Here is an 8,892-nt window from a genome sequence, read left to right on the forward strand (position 1 = left end):
TAATATATTATACTTAATTTATTAGATTTAATATATTGTTGTATGTAAACCATTATAAGTTTAAAGCTATAACTTTTGAATAACTTGAAAAAAAATACTTAAATTTTTAATTTAAATATAACATTAGAGAGTCAACTACAATATAAATTCCTGTTACACTTAAAAAACTCAATTAATATTTTGTGAATAGTTAAAAGTGATAAATTGTAGTGCTGAATGCAAAAACTAAATTGTAATATCAATTAACTAAAATATTTCCTAAAGATATTTTTATAATCGTTAAAAGTTTTCAAATAAATAGCTTAAAATAACTTACAATAACAATAGTTAAAAATAATTCTATATAAATTATTATATTGGTACCTTTAAAATCTAAAAAATTGTTTGATGTTTTAAATAATTTTAATGATAGAAATTTAAACATGAAGCAAATAAATTTTAAGATGTTAATTAACAATAACAACAACTATAAATAACATCAAACCATATATTATATTTAATTTTATTATGAGTAACTCGCGGGTAGATGTCATTCAAAAGATTGAGATTTTACAGGTTTAATAGATGTGTATATTATCATATAATTCAAAATAATCAATACATAATATCAACTTAGTATACGAATTATTATATCAAATTTAACAACAACATTATTGTTATATTTAAAAAAACATATATTTGTAAATATTCCAGCTATATAGATGCTACCACGCAACGCGTGAGCGTGGGCATTCGCCTAGTTATACTTGTAAAGGAGACATTTTTCCTTAAATCTCATGCATTTGAAACCCCCACAAAAATTTGCAAACACCTGATGCATTGAAACCTCCTATTTTAATGAATAACATTCAGAAGTCTCTTAATAATGATTAACAATTCAAAAGTTTTATAACTTATATAATATATTTAATAAACAATTAATGGATAGTCTACTATAAAAAGGTCAATCTCTTTGAGTAGACACACAAATACAAATCACATACAAAATTCACAAAGAAAGCAAGTTTAAAGTTTTTTGTGTTGGTTTGAGGGCTTTGGACCATTTTTCGAGCAATGTTATTATGTTGAAGTTTTTAATTTGTAAGTTTGTTATATACTAATTCTTTTTTGTATTTTCTCGATTTAATTTATTTTTTAAGAATATCATTGTATGTTGTGGTTGAAATTTTAATGTAAATTAGATTAGATTCATGTTATCGATCATATGTTATGGAAGGTGATATATATATATATATATATATATATATATATATATATATATATATATATATATATATATATAATATTTACTTAACTATTGTATACATCTCTGTATGTTCGTGTTGCTTCAAAGTAATAATTAATTAAAAATCATGGATATGTCATATTATCCATATTATCAATGTAAGCCTCTTTTAAAATCTAAATTATCTATATGTTATGAAAGGTGATATATATAATATTTAATTAACTATTGTATACATGTTTGTATGTTCATGTTGCTTCAAAACAATAATTAATTAAAAATCATGGATATGTCATATTATCTATATTATCCATGTAAGCCTCTTTTAAAATCCAAATTGTCTATCTTATCAATTTACATTCTGGTATATGTTTAACATTTTAACTATAATAATAAGTGCTTTTTAAAAGTTTCTTTCACTTATTAATAGTAATAAGTGGTTTTAAAATTAATGAACAATAATTATAAATAATAAAATCAAATTATAAAAATCATGGATATATCATATTATCCATGCAAGTCTCTTTTGAAATGCAAATTGTTCACTTTATTATTTAGTATATGTTTCACATTTTAATAATAATATTAAGTGTTTCTTAAAAGTCTTCTTTAACTTATTATTAATAATAAGTGGTTTAAAATTAATGAACCCCATGCATTTGAAACTCCCAAGACTATTCAACTTATATAATTTAATTTATGATTAATTGAAATGTTGTGATTTGTAACTTCTAAAACTCTTCAAATCATGTTATTTAATTGATAGGTTAAATGAAATATTTAGCCTATATAAGAACCTTGTAGCTTGCATATTATATGTATGTCAAAACAAAATGATAGATTATATTGGTAGAGTTTGAAGATTTATGCCAGTGGTTCCATGTATGTAAGAGAGCAATTGCAACTTTTCCAAATGTAAATGCAAGTAAATGCAAATTGGTTGCATGTAAAGTTTTATATATTAACCAAGCTTCAAATTTGGGTATGTGTGTAAATGTATACTTGAGACAATTTTTTTAATTTTATGTTGTATAGATCTTTTTATAATCAGACAATGATGAAGTGAGACTGATAATTACTTTTCATAAGCTTTTGGTAAATCAACATTTAAGCTACTCATCAGTTAGAGAAATTAACTTTATTAACATGTATGCATCTTTATGTCGTCTTTCTCTTTTATGTTAAGGCAATTTATTTTTTTGTCCAAGAGAACATTATTTAACATGTATTTGATGCTATTTGTTATATACTATGTTAGTTTCTATCGTTTATTTTGTTGTAAACAACATCTTTGGAACTTTTAATAATTAATTTTGCTAAAAAGAGTTTACAATTATTATTCTAAATTGTTGGTGATAATGATGAATCAGAACGAATGATGTTCCATATGATATGACTTTATTGTTGAAAATCAAGGATTATTTATGTGTTATAAAAATACATTATGTTCTCACAAAATTTATATCCATGTATCTATTTTTTAAATGTTTATATAGTAAGTAAAATAAGTACTCTATTATATCTTATTAAATTAGTTAATTTCTTTTTTTCTATTCGTTTTTCACCGTAAAGTTAAAGTAAAAATAAAGAAAATATTAATACTATTATAAAAAATTATAAGTGATAAAAATATACTTCACGTGTAACATTCCCTACTCTTTAACCCACTCTTAACACGTTTTTTTTTTTTTTTTTTTTAATTGGACTTAGTACTTAACAATTACTACAACTTTGAATTTCAAATCACTATTTTACTTATACCCTTCATCCCCTTCCAATATTTCATACTTTAACGACAAAAGTAAAAGTACAATACTGAAGTACGATAACTTTTTTTTTCTAAATATAATAAAGAATTTTTTTACACAAGTAGTTTTTAATTAAGTAAAAATAATAATAGTTTAAAATAAAGTAAAACTACAAAATAGATTATATTATATTAAAATATGACTTTTATTTGAAATAATAATAATAATAACAATAATAATAATAATAATAATAATAAATGAAATAAAAATACTTAAATAAATTATTTCGAAATCATTTAAAATTACCTATAATTATTATTAAATTAAAAACTCTATTTATTTCAATTCAAACACAACTTATTATATATATCTTATCGTATACAAAAAATAATTATAAAATTAGTTACAACTTAGTGTAAAAATCATTATTTTATTGATAAATTCGAATAATATTGTTATTATAACATATAGTTGTAAATATTTATATTACATTATTGTATACAACTCAAATGTTTGAAACTCCTATTACAACTCAAGAGTTTTCTATTTTAAATGTAGTTTTGATTCCAAATTTAATATAATTAGTCATGCATTTTTATTTTCCACTACATTCAAGAGCTTTTTTTTTAAGTTATGATTATTAATGTTCAATGCTTTCTTATTTTTCTTTTATTTATACACACTATAGCTATATTTGTACTATATAAATAAGTTTTGTGTAACATCTCAAAATTTAAGGCCAAAATTTTCATTTTTAATTAGGTCATTATAAAAATCAATAATATAAAAGCATCCATAATATTTAACTAATGTCAAACCAGTGTGTCAATAATCAAGCATGTCATCATAAAATAATATCAGAGTATAATCCCAAAGATCTCTCGTGTGGAAAACATAGTGTGATGCGCTGCGATCGAGCCGACTCCTTTCCTTTGAAAATGAAGTACCTGAAACCAAAACCAAAAACCGTAAGCACAAAGCTTAGTGAGTTCCCCAGAGCATAACCCACACACAATCCACATAACACATATCATATTAGCTATAAAGCTACATATACCACATAAGCCATGCATACATAAACCTGTAAGAATGTCATGGGCTACCCCACATGGTCTTTACCTAGGACTGCCATGGGCTACCCCACATGGTCTTACATCTAATGTCGTGGGCTAGCCCATATGGTCTTTACCTAGGACTGGCATGGGCTACCCCACATGGTCTTACATCCAATGCCACGGGCTCCCCCCGGGGTCTTCCATGCTAAACCCACAATCACATATCATATAAATTCACAGAAAGACTAACACCTATGCCATAATCACATAATGGGTCGGCCTTGGTGCCTTAGACCCATGGGTATGGTGAGAAGACTCACCTGGCACTATTGAAGTCCCATAGATAAAACTCCAGTGCTGGTTGACAGGTTCCCGAACTGTCAACATCAAAACATCACCCAATTAATAATTGGGTTCCACTACATAACCATAAGTACATACTTTGGATAATTACTACATTACCCCAAGCTTGGCTTTATTCCAGCCCAAGGCTCAATCCATAGACCCAAAAGTCAAACTAGGAATCAAAGCCCAACATATGGCCCAATTTTCCAAATTGGGCCCAAGCCTTTACATGGTCTTATTCAAAGGCCCAACCATTTATTCCGGTCCAACATTTGACATTCTAATGGCCCAATATCATATATAATCATTAAGGCCCATCTATGACCTAATTTTCCAAATTGGGCCTAAACCCTCATGTACGCCTTACCCTAAGCCGATCAACATATTTTAGTCCATATGATTATTCTTGGATGGCCCATTAATAAACCAATTACCAAAGCCCAATAGAAAGGCCCAACTTAAGGCCCAAGTGAAATTAAGGTTTCACATAAAATGATGATTAGGGTTAAGTGTCCCTACTTAACCCATTAAGTCCAATATTGACTTAGGTTTATTGCAAATGATTATTAATTAATATATTAAATTCATTAAATAATCCCAATGCGGTCCCAATAAGTCCCAATTTAGGGTTTCGTGGCATTAGGTTTTTCTCAAACCCTAATTATGTAACAACTGGTAAAAATTGGTCGGAGTTCAACAGTCAAACCACCGCGAACCGTTATACAATAAACACCAATTACGTGAAATTTTATGTTTATAAAGTATATTAAAGATATTATTTATCAATTTCAGAAAAATTTCATTAGTCGATATAATGACACGAGAATCGCGAGAACGAGATTTATACCACAAAATATCTTATACATATTTATTTTTTAAAATATCTATTAAAAGTCAAAGAAAGGCTTTTGATTGGAGGTTCAATCATGCTTCTCTTCTCTACTTGTCAAACTATAGCACACATATACTTAAAAGTCTAGACTATTTCTTATACATCTAGTCAAAAGGACATACATGATTGAAATTTTGGAGGAGTGTGCGGCCATTTTGACTTAACTTGCACTCTTTAACAAACAATTAAACCCAAAAAGAGAAGACTATAGAAGACTATACTGTCTCTTCATACTCTACTCAAAAGAGGATGCCAAAAAGAACAGAAAACCAATAACCTCTTTCCCTTCATCTTCATTATTTCCTGCCAAAGAGCAACAAGAGGCCATCAGCCTCTTCTCTTGGTTCTTCCATGTGCAAAACCTGTCGATAGAAACATTGAAAATCAACCCACAAAATGTATTTTTTTATCTGTGAAATCAAAGAGGTTGCAGCCTCCTTGCTGCTAATCATAGCAAGCCAAATACCTCTGAGGTCATCACTGTTGCTGCTACCCTTCTTCCCTGTGTATGAAGTCGTCGATGACAGAGGACTAGTGAACTAGAAGGAGCTCGCCGGAAAACTCATTCTTTTCTTCTTCCTTTCTTTTCCTATCAACCGGAACAACAATCCAAACACCCCTGGTTGTTGTTGTATTCCCTCTGTGATTGTACCATTGGTTCAGAAAGAAGAAAACATGAGGGAGCTGCCGATTGCAGCCCCCACTGGTCGATGAAGCACCATCCAAACCCACCGTCTTCTTCCTTCTTCTACTTCCAATCGGAGCCATTAAACCCCGCCCATGGATGTCGACTGTTGCTGTTCTGTTCACCGATCCCAGCCGAACACCCAAAACCCAATCGTTGTTGCTTGTTGTTCTGATTTCTTTTCCAAGTTGTTGCTGTCGGAGACGGAATCACGAAGACCCAGGGATGAATCGTCGTTTTTACGGAGTTCTTCTTCCCTCCTCCCTGCGATTGAAATCCACCACCGAACCACCCCCCATCGCGTTTTCTAAACCACCGGTGCCTCTTGGTTTCCTGATTTCGATCGAGTTCCTCTTCTCCGACCTGCCTTCGATCCGCTCTTCTTCCCCTTGGTTGCTGTCGCCGTCGATGAGAGAAGGATTGCAGTAGGGTGCCGGAGTTGGGTGGCTAACCCTGGTCGCTGCTCCGTTCCGCCCGTTCCAATCAGACGCCCAAAAGAAATAAGACGCACCCATTTGTTATATTTGGAGAATATGGCAAAACAAGTCCCTATGTTTAATACCTTAAATTAAAACTAACCCTTTGACCTAAATATTTTCAAGGCAAATCCTATAGTTTGATATTTTACAAAACAAACCCGGAAATGTTTTAAAGTCCAAAAGTGGTTAATTTGCGGTTTCTCACGACAAGCTTCACGAACCGAGCCTAAATCGAGATCACGCATCGAATGTGAGTTTCTACGGCCCCTCTTTTACTGTTTTAATATTTGAGGGAGAATACATGAGTGTCTATTTAAGGTTTGATGATTTTCAAGTCTTATACATAAAATGACATCATACTTTATTATTGGTTAAGAGTTATGAAAATAACAATTTAAAAGGTATAAAGCATTAATAAATTATATAAGTTATATTAGAATGCTATAAATGATATAATTATGCCTTGTTGTGATATATTAATTAATATTAATAAAAATCACTAGATTATAAGTAGATTGACATGAATATATAAGTTATTTGACGAATCATAAACTATAATACTCGTCGTATATATGTACATGAAAATATTGAGAAAACGTAAAAAGACACTATATCCATAACAAAATGTGTTATTTGATATAATTGTGTACAAAGGAAATGTACATTGTCTTAAACGACTATAAATAAAGATTTGACGAATATATAATAATTAATTGAAAATATACTAAAAATCAATTATTATTATTATCCTCTTGATTATTATGTGGGAATAATTTCTAAGTAAATGATATAATTTATTTTATAAGTATTATAAACATATAAATCACTTTAGCTGTGATACTAAATGCGTCACATACAATGATATCATTGATTCTCAAATCATTAGGGATTATTACCTAATAAATTATACGACATATCAATTATGCAATTTATCGAGTATTTGCATAAATGAGTATTCGGCTATGCGAACGAACATCTTCCTTATCGGCTGAAGTAAGGAACTATACAAATTATTACCGCCACAATAGTCGAATGCTACGCTAAATTCACTATCTAACTAATTTAAATAAGCTTCGAAAATCTTAATAATCTAAGATTCGCGTTAGTGACCCTAGTGAACGGCGAATTTTATGAGTTGAAGAATTATCGTCATGGATTTTGTGGATTGTGTATCCCGTGTGTGTTTGTGGGAGGAATGTATCGAAAGGGGTGAAAGAGAGAGTTTTATGATGGTGTATTTTTCCTTTGTAGGGATCAAATCCTGGAATCGACACCTAACTCTATAACCGTTAATCCAGGAGGAATCATATACTGTAGGTCTATGTACACGGCATAGATTTATAATAAAGAACCTTGGTGTAGATTTTTTTTTATGGAAAGATTTATGCAAATGGTTATTTTCCGTCTGTGGTTGCTAGCTACAACTTCGTCTGACGAGGCAACAGGCGTCAGGTGTTTCTTTCTTCGTTACTATACGACTGCTTTTAAACGTTAGTAATGAACTCGATTCCTTAATTATTATTTATATTGTGCATGTGTGGCTTGTTTATTGTGCCTTTTTGGCTTGTGGAGGAGCGACGTATAGTGTCGGTTATAGACAAATTGATATATATTGAAGATTTTATTCGAAGAAGTATAGATCTAGATTGAGTCAATCCTCCCAATTTGGGCCGTGCGTGTAAGAGTGTTTAGGTATTTAACTACCTCTCCCTACGACACAATTCTCCGTAAGCAGAGACGTTTGAAAGAACAAGATTGTAAAGATAATGGTTAATATTTGTCGTTGAAATTATACGAGTGGTAAAAATATACATTTATAATTTACCAGTTATAGAAAAGTATTTTGGGATAAGTTTGCCCCACTGGTTAGGTGTTGATTTCCAAATTAAGTAAGATAATGCTTAATTAATAATATGACACGGATTTACAAAGTTTATAAAATTCAAAATTTTGAGTTTTACATATAAACTATACGAATGTTTGTACAAAGTTTTAAGAGTAAATTTGGCTATTTTATGTTTACACAAAGTGTGATATGACTTTATTTATATAAATTGGTTTTCAAAATCTTTATATAAAGAGCATTTCTGTAACAGCCCGGAATTCCAGGTATTGTTATATTTATGATTTTGGGTGTTTTAAGAGGGGACTCGGCGAGTTGGAGCCTAGACTCGCCGAGTAGGATCGCGGATCTGGTCGCGGGTTCGCGACTGGACTCGACGAGTCCGGATATGGACTCGGCGAGTCTGCGCTGTTTAGCGAAAACCCTAACCGTTCAGGGTTGGGACATATATGAGGGACCTTATGGCCGTCATTGTTCACCCTAGTCCTCTGAGAGAAACCCTAATTCGATTGTGAGCATCTGGAGCAAGGTAAAAGACCATTGTTGATTTTGGAAGTGTTGTTTTGCAAGGAAGAGGAGGTTTGGTTAAGGGAACAACAAGAGAAGTCACGTTCTGTGGA

At 30.6% G+C, this 8,892-nt stretch overlaps 1 long non-coding RNA gene across 1 annotated transcript; it reads right to left on the reverse strand.

Moving 5' to 3' along the window:
- Window positions 1-5,213: 5,213 nt before the first annotated feature.
- Window positions 5,214-6,437, reverse strand: LOC145096613 (uncharacterized). The gene is made up of 2 exons (XR_013703993.1): window positions 5,732-6,437; window positions 5,214-5,627 (listed from the first exon to the last, which is right to left on the reverse strand). It is a non-coding gene; the product is annotated as an uncharacterized LOC145096613 (long non-coding RNA).
- Window positions 6,438-8,892: the final 2,455 nt, after the last annotated feature.

This window comes from Lactuca serriola, chromosome 1, assembly GCF_051521515.1.
Source record: "Lactuca serriola cultivar US96UC23 chromosome 1, Lser_US96UC23_V15, whole genome shotgun sequence".
In the NCBI taxonomy this organism is placed as follows: Eukaryota; Viridiplantae; Streptophyta; class Magnoliopsida; order Asterales; family Asteraceae; genus Lactuca; species Lactuca serriola.